The sequence below is a fragment of the Zingiber officinale genome, chromosome 6A (assembly GCF_018446385.1).
Source record: "Zingiber officinale cultivar Zhangliang chromosome 6A, Zo_v1.1, whole genome shotgun sequence".
NCBI classification, from domain to species: domain Eukaryota; kingdom Viridiplantae; phylum Streptophyta; class Magnoliopsida; order Zingiberales; family Zingiberaceae; genus Zingiber; species Zingiber officinale.
The window spans coordinates 58,826,708-58,839,221 of NC_055997.1; the positions used below are offsets into that span (position 1 = coordinate 58,826,708).

The 12,514-nt window shown below is 38.3% G+C and overlaps 1 long non-coding RNA gene across 2 annotated transcripts; it reads left to right on the forward strand.

Annotated features, from left to right (window-relative positions):
- The first annotated feature begins 2,103 nt into the window (after positions 1-2,103).
- Positions 2,104-5,354, forward strand: LOC121996406. 2 transcript variants are annotated; one of them, XR_006116072.1, is made up of 5 exons: positions 2,104-2,481; positions 2,567-2,629; positions 2,727-2,835; positions 4,258-4,791; positions 5,078-5,354. It is a non-coding gene; the product is annotated as an uncharacterized LOC121996406 (long non-coding RNA). The 2 variants fall into 2 exon arrangements; XR_006116071.1 differs by lacking the exon at positions 5,078-5,354 and having other exon boundaries at positions 4,270-4,492.
- Positions 5,355-12,514: the final 7,160 nt, after the last annotated feature.

Here is a 12,514-nt window from a genome sequence, read left to right on the forward strand (position 1 = left end):
GAAGTAACTTTTTAGGATTTGGGACCAGGCAGTGGCGGAACACCTCCAAGTTATAGGCTGTAAGTTTTATAAGTATAGTTATAAATTGTTGGTAGTACTTATTGATTGTTGCTATCAGGTATGAGACGAGGTCGGTAGGCAGCCGGTTCTCGTCGTGGTCCGGGACGACCAAGGAAACAACCGATTGAGGCTGAGGAACCATAACCAGTGACTCAGGAGGCGGATTCTTCTAGGGATCCAACTGATGTTGAGACGGTTAGTCGAGGACAGACCCATCAGACTCCTCATAGAGATCAGGGACGTCAGCCTCAGGAGATCCCTTCGGTAGTACCACCTGTGAGAGATCAGGGATTTCAAACACAGGGGATTCCTTCTGTGATACCATCAGGGGTACCTGCACCAGCTACTACATATTGGATGCGGGATAGAGCTCGTATACCATTGCTGGCAAGGTCCATCAAGGATAAGTTACTTTATTCCCGGGCGGAGCTGACCCTTGGGCTGCTCGTAGTTGGTTGAGGAATTTAGAAAGCACTTTCGGGTACATGAGCTGTACAGATGAAGAGAAGGTGGAATTGGCTGCGTATCACCTCCGAGATCAGGCGGTCACATGGTGGGATATGCAGAAGACGATCTTCGGGGAGAAACACATCACATGGATGATGTTTCGTGATGCCTTCGAGAGACAGTTCTTCCCTGCTACTTTTTGTCTGGCTCGCCGTCAGGAGTTTCTGAATCTCAAGCAGGGCGATCGTTGAGTATTGGAGTACAATGCAGAGTTCAGTAGGTTGGCTGAATTTTGTCCTCAGCTAGTGGCACAGAATTACGATCGGATGCATCAGTTTACTCAAGGTCTTGCTGCATACATTCGGATCCGGATGTCAGGTTTTCCAGGTAGTTCCTATCGGGAGGTGTTAGATCGAGCATTGTTTATTGAGATGACTCAGCAGCAAGTGGCTCAGGAGAAAAGTAATGACAAGTAGCTGTCACAGAAGAGAGGGAATAAGGGTCAAGACTTGCAACTTACTTCCGAAGGATCTTCTCGGCCACAGAAATTAGGGCGAACCACGGATGAATCTACTTGTTCCCCTAAGAGGGATCGGAAGAATGACATTAGTAAAACTAGGTGTTTCCAGTGCGGCTCGAAAAGTCACCTCAAACCCGATTGTTCGTTGGATCACTCTATATGCTTCTATTGTAAGCTTCCGGGCCATGAGAGTCGGGAATGTACCCTAAAGGCTCGGTTGGAGACTACTAAAGTTACCTTTCAGGGAGATCAACCCACCCAGCCATGGCAGCAGAGAGGATCTCAAACGAATCAGAGTGCTTCCCGTCAGCAGAGACCCCAACCTTCTCAAGGACAGATATATCATGTGCAGGGTCAGGAACCAGCGACTACACAGTATTCTGCCGCAATATCTTCTCATCAGGCATTTTCTGTACAGCAGGATTTTCATCCACCTCAGCCCTACTCAGCGTTCCAGCAGCAGCCTCAGTCTCAGTATCAGCAGTCGGTTCCTGCACCTTCGATTCCAGCACAGACCACCCCAGGCATGCCTCAGCTAAGCTCAGAGGAAGGTCACGTTTATGCTGTCACACGAGAGGAGGCACAGGGAGCTGAGAGATCGGTTTTTCGAGGTATTATGTTACTTTATACGTTTATTATAGATCTATTGATAGATATTGGTGATTTTTATTTGTTCATCTCTCGGATATCTTTGGATAAAATCAGGGTGTTACCTACACGCTGGACACGTGAGACATTAGGATCCTTACCATCTAGAGAGGTACCTAGTAACAGTCAAGGAAACGGAGGATGTTCTTTGGATTTCGATGGTCCGATATTGGTGTTGTAAATTTGGGGACCAAATTTTTATTAGAGGGGGAGAATGTGAGATACGGCAAAGTAAATAACCTATAATAATTTACAGAAATTTTTAGACATTTTTCTAGATTTATTTGGAGGACGTATGACTGTGTTTAAGGGGATAAATTATTGGGCTTAAGATGGTATTGGAAATCATCATTAGAGGAGGGCTAATTAAGGGTTGGGAAGAACTTAAACCCTACCTTTATAAGAAGCTATAGTACCCCCACCGAAGCCCTAAAGCGTCGACCCTTCCTTTCTTCGTGTCTTCTTCTCCCGAAATCGCTGACCAGCCACGCGACGGCATCTCCGCACGAGAGATCACGACGATGGTTAGTCCGCCGATCTCCGAAGCTTCTTAGCCTCCACCCCTTGTCAACAGCATCACCGGAGGCTCTCCTCTTCGGATTACTGCCTCGTGCAAGGACCAACGGGCAGGAGGAGCAGATCCGAACTCCGGAGATCCGGAGGGAGTATCGCCGGTTCCGGAGATCAAGGGTGGCGAGGATTGGTACCCCGACAGCTATCTCGCCTTCCCGGGTTATAGTACTGAGCTGAGTTCATCGGATTTCGCCTCACCGCCGGTGGTTTAAGCTGTCGCTGAGGTATTAGAGGTGAGGATTGTTCAATTTGGGTTTTGGTAGCTATGAAGGTGGCCAGGATGAGAGATTGGTATGACCGTGGTTTGATTTCTGGCAGTGGCTTACAGTGAGGGGCTCGGCCACAACTTCCAGCCATTGTTCTTCATCCAGGAAGCGTTAGGTAAGGTCTCTACTGCTCCAGATGTTAAATCTGTTGTCCTAGGTGTAGGATTCAGGTGGTATGGTGTGCTGAATTGTGTGACTTCAATGGTTTGAAGATCTATAGGAGCTCTGGTCGGTGGATTTGCGGCAGCAGGCAGCACCAGTGAGCTATTGCTGGAGATTACACCTCCTGACAGTGGGTTGACAGTGGGGAGTTCTCATAAGGTATGTTGATTCTGTTTGAATTGGAAGCTTGTTGATTGTTGCTTAGATAATTGATAGATGTAGATTTTGTTAAGGAATGAGATAATTTCGTACTGTACCAGTGTATATGGAACCAATGCATGTTTAGAATTCCTTATGTTGATCAGATTCGGTTGGAATTGTGTGATTCGTGGGAACAGATAGATTAAGGTTTGGGACTAGTTTTGAGTAGTTCAGTGTGGATTCGTTTAGGTAATAAATGGAACTCGGATCAAATTCGCTGGTCATGTACATTAGTATAGTTATTCAGTTTCATATGTAATTAGTTAAAATTTATACGTTGACACAAGATTCTGATCGAGGTGGGTGTCGTGACGAAGTTGACGTCAGATTCAGCCTACATTTAGAGGCGGGTACTTCTTGACTTGCTTCTTTAGTTATCGATCTTAGTGCATGAGTTAGTTTCAGATATGTAGTATTTATCTTGACTCCACTCGTCTTATTTCTTGTGCTTGATACTTTATCCACTCAATCTTTGAGATACTCATTTCGGTATCTATACAGTCTCTCGTTGCTATTCTTGATATTTAGCAGATACTGGAGACCAGATAGTAGATATTAGATACTGGATAGATAGATACCAGATACCATGTTTACTTGCTTTGACTGTTATCTATTCATGTTTCTTGTTGAGCATGTTGGCTTCATGTAGCATACCTGATTTCTATTATATATATGATGACTGTTGCATTGTTTGCATCATGTTATTGCATGCATCGCCGATGACCTTGGCTCCCTTGTGGTTGAGACGGTCATTGGTTTGGGCCGCACGCTCGGCCACTCATGGGTAGTGGTAGCTGGAGCGTGCCGCTTGTCCTGTCGTGGCCCCCACTCGCACGCTCATGGGTAGTGGTAGCTGGAGTCGCGGGCAGCAGGGACCCCCGTCGCAGACGTAGCTATTCAGCTACTATGCAACTGTCCATCCGGTCACTAGAGAGTGGTGGCGGCCTTTGGGTGGTACAGCTGTCATCGATCCGGCCTCTCGACCATACAGGGGTCGTGGTGCAGAGAGGTGGGCGGGGTGACCATCCGTGCATACGCTATTTTCTGTTATATTTGCTTATGCTGATATATGCTTACTTATACTGTTCTGTTATCTCATACCTGTTATATAGATGTGCTTGGATACTGATTACTCTGACAGTATACCTTACTTGTGATCTGGGTAGTTGTGAGCAGTACTATATCAGTTCATGTTACCTCAAACCTGATACTAGCCTAGGTTATGGAATTAGGTATGGATATGTACTTTGATTACACAGTAGTATCTGCTATTTATCTTTCCGAGACTGTATCCTATTGTATTCCTGGCTATTTATGTTACTCATGCACTATCTATTTCCTTACCCGCTGAGTCTTTATACTCACCACCTCGTACATTAGTAATTTCACCAGGTAGCCGATAGCGATGCTAGTACACTTGGAGGGATCCCGACTGCCAGTCCCACGTCGCTTCCGAGGACGGATTTTCGGTTTTGTTTAGATTTCTAGTTGTGAGTTGAACTTTTGAATTTGGTATTGTAATAACCCTTTTTGGGACTTGATGTTATTCTGTGATTGGTTTTGCTTTGTCGAGGAGTCAAGTCTAGCCGGCCCGCGGTGAGTTCTTTTGGTATTATGGTACTTGCTATTTCATTTTCCGTTGTGTTTGATTTACCAGCCGAGTGGGCTGCTTATTATCTGCGTGGTTGTGTTTAGTTATTGCCGTGTTGGCTATATTTTGCATGTGTATATCTATTGGCTATGTATATTGGTTTATATGTCACTGCTACAGGGGAGGTGCTGTCCGATTTTCGTCGGACAACCTTACTCTCGGGGCGTGACAGAAATGGTCCCTCAACCGCACGCCAAGCTAAAGGAGCTAATCACCAAACTCACGAATTTTGAAGAAAAAGTAATCAATCAAGATTCACTAAGGTATGTGCTTTATGCTTTTCCAAGAACACTAGAATTGTCAACGCTAGTAGATGCATATTACATCTCTAGGGACTTAGAGATAAGTAATCTAAAGGAATTATTTTCTACCTTTAAAATTCATGAATCTAGATGTATAGGTCTAAAGACGGAGCCAAATCAGAACATTACCTTAAAGGTAAAAATAGATAAACTAGATTCTAAATCATCCCTTGACTATGATGAAATGACATTTATGGTAAGAAAATTTAAGAAATTTTTTAGATCTAATAAATTCAATGAAGCGCAGGCCAAGAAAAGAAGAAAAAGGAAAGTAAGATGCTATCACTGCAATGAAGAAGGGTACCTCAAAGATAACTACTCAAAACTGAAGAACAAGGATAAGGACAAAAGTTCAACCCAGAAAAAGTACAAAAACTTAAAGGCAACATGGGACAAAATATTGTCATCGGAGTTAGAGATTGAAACCCACACCGGACTTGTGTTGATGACAAGTCACCAAGAAGATGACGAAGCAAACTTATCCGAAATGAGCATCAAGAGCATCAATGAAGAGGGAGCAATGCCAGAGGGAAGCAACATTACAGGGGAGCATCAGATAATCAGATCGACAAGGTAAGTCAGGTATGATCTTTACCTCTTGACAAATTATTCAAATTTATTAAAATGATGTCTAAGAATTCCTGTCAATTAGAAAATGAAAATAAAAAAAATTATTAAAATATACCATAGAACTAAAAGGAACTTTAGCAAAATCTTATTGATTAGAAGATTTCGACAAAATGAAAATTGAAAATGAAAAATTAAAAGAATAAATAAAAAATTTGAAGAATTTTACATATGCAAATTTTATTACTTAAAATTTTAGAAATTATCAAAAACTAAATTGATATTTTAGATATCATAAAAGCCAAATTAGAATATTATCATAAAAATTTATTCCTAAAAAGTATCTGATTAATTTATTAGGTAGGAACCAATATTAGATTTCAAAATCATGCCTAGATTAAATTCTTATGCATGTTTTATTTGATTTAATATTATTTTATTTAATTTTGTCAACTTTTTTAAATAAATTGTTTTACATCATTTATTTTCAAAATTAATTAGATTGTATTTTTTTTGGGATAAAGGATTTCATTATTTATCAATAAAAATTTTTTAATTTTTTTTTATTGATATATTATTTTTTATGATTTTTTCAACAAAATTCATATATTTTAAATTAGAATTATTTAGTAAAGTTATTTTTGAAAATTTTATTTTTTTGTGATAAAATATAATGCTCTCTGTACAAAAAATATATTCAAAATTTTTTAACTTTTATTAAATTTTCTATGATTTATTTTTTAAAAATACTAACTATTAATATTAAAAATTCACTAAAAATTAATCTTCTAAAATTAATTTTTTTGTAAATATGCTTTTTATTTTAAATACTCAAAAAATTTGGCAAAAATTTTAGAGCTCAAAATCTATTTAGTAAGCATTTTTTTCAAATACATTTTTCTGTAAAAAATAATTTATTACTACTTATATTAAAATCTATTATTTGTGAAAATTTTATCACTGGTTTAGCTATGCATGTTTAAGCATTTCAAAAATTTTCAGAATTTGTCAAGAAACTAAAAATAATTTTAAAATTATTTCTTCTAAAACTAGTTTTTAAATCACAAAAATTTAGTTTTTTGAAAAATAATTTCAAGAATTTTTTAAGTGTTAGTCACTATTTGTGTAACCCTTAGAATTTTTATCCCTATTTTTAATATGATCAAATGTGGAGATTTATAGATTAAGTTTAAAGGGACATAATATTTTGCATATTAATTGTTTTAATTTACTTTTTTAATGCTTAAATTTAGTTTACTGTGTTTGTTTTTCCCTAACTTAACTTTGATTGCTCACATCAAAAAGGGAGAGATTGTAAATATCCAGTGGTAATTTTGGTATGATCAACTAAGTCAAGTCAGGTCCTGTTATGTTTGATCATTGTGTCTAAGTGTACAGGAATTTAGGAGCATAAGAAGTCGAGCAAAAGATGCAACTAGTGAGAAGGATGACATGAGAGAGAGTCAACGAGCTCGGTGCATCTGAGGGACGAGGTGCTACAGAAGAGTACGCAGGCGGACGAGAAGAAAGCGTGCATCATTTCCAAGGAATGAGAAGTCAAATCGGAAGACTGCTTGAGGAGAGAAGGTCAGAGTTGGATTCGGATGAGCTCAATTTTGGAAGGCTGGAGCATCAGCCAAGCAACTGGAAAAGGAGCCAGCGACAAGAGAAGGCACTGAACGGTCAGCACATGGCTAACCGGTCTTGGCATCTGGACCGTCCGAGCATTGGGACAAGATGGTTCAGGTGCCTAGACCACCAGGGTGCCCGAAGGGTGCCTCGACATTGTGGATCAACATTTGGGTCCATGTCAGCACCGATCTAGGCGCCCGGACATGGTCCAGGTGCTTGGAGATAAAAAAGTCTATCTTGTTGTCGTTGCATAGTCGTTGTGTGGGGATAGACTTTGCCTTACTAGGAGCTCCCGGATAAGGTCAGAGCACTTGGATCGTGCCACATCGGCAAACAGTCAATTTCGACTAGGGGTGTAATAATTGAGCCGAGCCGAGCTGAACTCTTGAATATTTGAATTTGACTCGTTTATAATCAAGCCGAGGTCAAGCTTTATTTAACCAATATATTCATAGCTCACGAGCTTATTCGAGTTTTTATCGAGTCTAAACGAGCTTAATAAGTATAAATTATAAATTTAAATATTCATTAAAACTAAATTATATATTTAGAGAAAATTATAATATTCTTATTAAAATTTACAATTTTATTCTAATAAATAAATTTAATATATTTGTCTATATTTTTCATAAGTGTAAAATCTATAAATTCAATAATAAAACTATTATTTTTTATTTAAAAGTTAATTTATGATCTTACTAACAAACATATTCACGAGCTAACGAGTCGAGTATTGTGAAAGCTTGAGCTTGGTTTGTTTATCTTAACGAGCCTTATTAAACGAACTCAAATGAACTTTCATTGAATCAAGCTTTGAATAGCTCATGAGTTGCTTTGTTCATTTACACTCCTAATTTCGACCAATGGGTTATAAATAGAGTCATGGTCTTCTTCATTTCGAACAATACACTTTTGTACTTCGAATTTCATTCTACTTTTCATTTCCGAGCCTTATTTTTGTGTAGGAGGTTTCTCCACCTCCGACATTTTATTCGAGAAGGAGTTCTTCATATTAAGCCTACTTTCCTTGGAGTAGCAATCTTCTGATTACAAACTAAGTTAATTGTTTGTCTCGTACTCTTTTTATTTCTATTATCTTTTTGTTAAGTGTGTAATTGTTTAAGCCCAATTGTTTGAGAAAGGTGTCAACTTTATTTGCAGCACAATTCACCTCCTCTTGTTGGCCACACAGGTCCTACATTTCCTTCCACTATCTCAAAATTATGGAGGACCAATAGGATATTCAGAACTGAATCACATATCCCACGAACAATGAGATAAGGCCAAATTTGTGTTGTTGGATTGAAGATTTAGGCTAGACATATGTAAATTTGAATTGAAGAATTGGATCAAATTGTGGTCCAATTAGATATTTAATTCATTTGTAATTTTGTATCTAGGATGGGCCATGAATTTGTCCTTGCTTAATTATGGCTTATATTGCTTTAATTATTATATGATTTAATTGTCATTCATGTATCATGCCATGTAGATTGCGTAAACATCGCTTTAGTTACTTTATTGTCATGCATAAAATTTTATTTATTTTCTATTCTAATTGTTTTAGTTTAGAGAATAAATATAGTGATTAATAATTGAACTATTTTATGAGTTAAAATAGTTAGGATATTATTAAGTGGTTAAAACCTAAAAATTAAATAAAATATTATGTGTGAGAGAGTGAATTTTAAATGAGCCTATAGTCTCCCTTATTAGTTCATTAGTAAGAATATATGTATGCCTCGTGCCAATTTTATTAGTCCCCTATAGGAGGGCTACATTGTTTTGGCTACTTGATCGAACCCATTAAGATAATTATTTTAATAATAAAATTAATTATGCTTGCCTTATAGGTGGCATCATTAATTTGGTACTTGATAAATAATTATTTTAAGGATATTCACTTAAGTTAATGATATTGTGAGAACTTCCTATAGAATATTTTTGTAGTATCTTTTGATGGTCAAAATCAAGCAATACTAAACTAATATTGCATGAGCTGCTAGTTATATTTAATTTTGTAATAGGGTCCCAACCTAACTATAAATCATATTTATTTTTCCTAAATAAAAATATGTAATTCAATTTTGGAGTAGTTTTGGGATCTATGCATGCATTTTATGCATAACACTTTATTTTATTTACTGTACGCATTGCTCATTTAATTTATTTTAATTTCAGAAAATGACGGGTCATTTACTGTTTTTGATTCTAACTAACAACCAACTTATTAGAAAAAATTATATTGATTGAAAACACAATTTGATAATTATCTTAGCTGTGGAGAAACACAAATATGTGCTTACCGAACAATGTCCATCGGTACCTGTGACGGTGTCCACAACAGCTCAAAAGCAAGCTTATGATAAGTGGATCGGTTCTAATGAGATGGTTATTAGTGTAGAGAGTACCCGACGATCAAACATGTATTTTGATAATGGTAAAGGGGTTCAAAATTAAGCTGCTTATGATCTAACAAGTTGAACTAAGTATGTAAAAAAGTCCTAAGTAATCTTAGGCAAAGAAAAGTCCTAGTTGAGGCTAGGCAGGTGGAAAGTCCTAGCTGTGGTTAGGCAACGAAGTCCAGGTCCAGGGGACTGGGCAAAGTCTTGGCGAGTCAAGGACTTTGGGCGAAATCCTAGAGTCGAGGACTGTAGGTGAAAACCCTGTGAGTCACGGACACCAAGTGGAAGACTGGACGGGTCGTGGATCGGATGTCCAGCATACAGTCCTAAAATCTCAGATGCTGAGCAAAGTCCAGATGGTCAGGAGAACTGGTCTGGCAAAAGGTAATTTCTCCTGAGAGGAGTAGGTGAGGGCACATTCCCCATTAAGAGAATAGTAGGCACTGGTTTGACCTAGGATTTTAGAAAAATCTGAAATTCAGAATCAGGCAGTTCAGATTGTCAAAATACCTTATCTGCATATTATTCTAACTTTGTTTTACAGGAAACTAACATTTTGCAAGTTAAGGTTTTTGCCTTGTTAGGTCGATCCAATGTCGGGATTAGTCGATCGAACCATAGAGATCAGATCGTCTCACGGTGAAGGTCCGACCAAGGGATCGATCGACCGAACCTCAGATTTAGTTGACCGGTCAGGTGGATAAACATAAGTGGATTATACCGGGTTGATCGGACCAGATAAGCCGGGGAGCGTTGAAGGTTCAATCAACCAAACCGTAGGATCGGTCAACCAAACGAAGACTTCTATCCAAAGAGGCAACATTGGATGGAAAGTTGGGCAGATTTCGAAGGATCAGTCGACCGATCAGGGAGGATTAGTCGACCGATCAACATCGAGTCAAACAGTGATCCCAAGATCAGTGGATCTGGATCAAGCTCAACTCGGCTATAAAAAGGAGTTCAATAGCAGTTTCAAAGACACAACAAATTTGAACATCTTCTGCTCCTGCGCGCTACTCCAAAAGACAAGTCCATGAAGTCGTAATGCTATTTCAACGACCAAAAGATCGCATCTCCAACTCTCTAAGTCATCGGTATAGGTTTCATTTAAAGCTCTTAATTTATAATTCCATTTATACTTGTACTTGTCTTTGTAATTCTACGGATTGATAATGAATTACCCAAAGTAAACACTCACAGGCTTTGAACCAAGTAAAATTAACAGTGTTAGTATTGTTCTTTTATTTCCACTATATTTATTTTGTGTTTTCTGAAAATGTGAAAAATCCATGAGCGCAATTCACCCTCTTCTAGTACTTTCGATCCTACAATTGATATCAAAAAGAGGCTGCTCTGAATTAGTACAACTACCATTCGAGAATTATTCTTCGTTGCTTTTTCATTTGTTTTTTCATTTTCAAATTTTTACCATAAGTCAGGATTGGTCTAATAACATCTTTTAACAAATTTGTCGATTCGTCAAATTTCTTCTCAAAATTGGTGCAACACTACTCGAGCCAATTTTTTGTCTTATTTTCCTACCACACTCTAATCCAAGACTAAGTCTTGGACCAAGGTTCATTATTTTTGTCTTTGCAAGATCTTCACTAAATGACCCACCACGAAGGCTACAATATTGCTCGTCTACCTCTTTTCTCCGATGAGGACTTCAAATACTAGAATAGCCGGATAGAGTACCATCTCAAGACCCAAGTTGACATGTGGATCATAATCCAAACCAAATTCACATCTCCCATAGAAGATGGAGTAATCATCGCTTGCAACAAGTGGGACACACTAACAAAGAGGAAGATCGAGGTGGATGCAAAAGTGACATGTACTCTCCAATATCGCTTAACCAAAGAAGAGTTGAACTAGATCAGCCCCTTCAATAGCACCAAGGAGTTATGGGAAAAGCTAATCGAGCTACACTAAGATACCTCCGACACTAAGGTATGCAAACGAGATTTAATTTTAAATATGTTATACAATATTAAAATGCAAGATGGTGAGTCGGTGAGTCAACTCCACGCTCAAATCCAAGACCTACTTAACGGACTACACGCGATAGACTAGAAGGTGGAGAATCATGATATAATAAGGTACACGTTAAATGCTTTTCCAAGGAATACCTTGTGGGCATCGATGATAGATGCTTATAAAGTAACTAAGGACCTTTGTTTAATTAGACTGGACGAGCGATTTTCTGAGTTTAAGCTTCACGAACAGACTAATGCATTCCTAGTTGAGAAAGGTATTGTATTGGCTGTAGGTACAAAGCAAGACAAAGGAGTCTAGGAAGAAGTACCAAATCAGATATGGGTCTGAAGGAAAATTTGGCTCGGAAGAAGATGACAAAATTATCGCCGAGGTTGTGAAACTGGTAAGAAAACTATACAAGAAGAAGAAAGAATTCACCAAACGGGAGATTAAGAAGGTGACTCAATTGAATACAAAGGCCAAGTTTGAAATCACTTGCTATGGCTGTAATAAGAAGGGACATATCAAGCCAGAATGTCCACCAGAAGCAGAGAAAAAAGAAGGCATTGAAAGGAACATGGTCCGAATCCTCAGAAGACTCCGACGAAGAACACGAGCAAGCAAGCTTGCTTGTTCTACCAGTACAAGCTTACATTGCTGAAACCAAGTTTGAGTCCAGAACCGAAACTGAATCGGAAGCCGGGTCCAAGAGAAGTCACGGATCTGTATCCATTTTCGAAGGTTCTCAATCCACTATAAGTATTTCTTTAATTAGATCACATAATCTAATTTCATACTTATAAACAAAATTTGTTAAGTCCAATATCTAGGTTAAGACATTCCAAAAGGAGATTGAATCCCTTAAGGAGGAGACTTACCCATGTCCTTTGATTGAGCTAGTTCAAAGTGGAAATTCAACCTAAGTCCAACAACTTGAGGAAGAAAATTCTAATTTGAAAACTCAAGTCAAAGGACTTAAGGACATGTTGGAAAGGTTCACCTTGGGTTCCAAGAACCTTGATCTGATTCTTAGAAAACAAAGGGCCATGTACAACTAAACCGGACTTGGGTACATGGCTAGACATCGATTCAAATCTTAC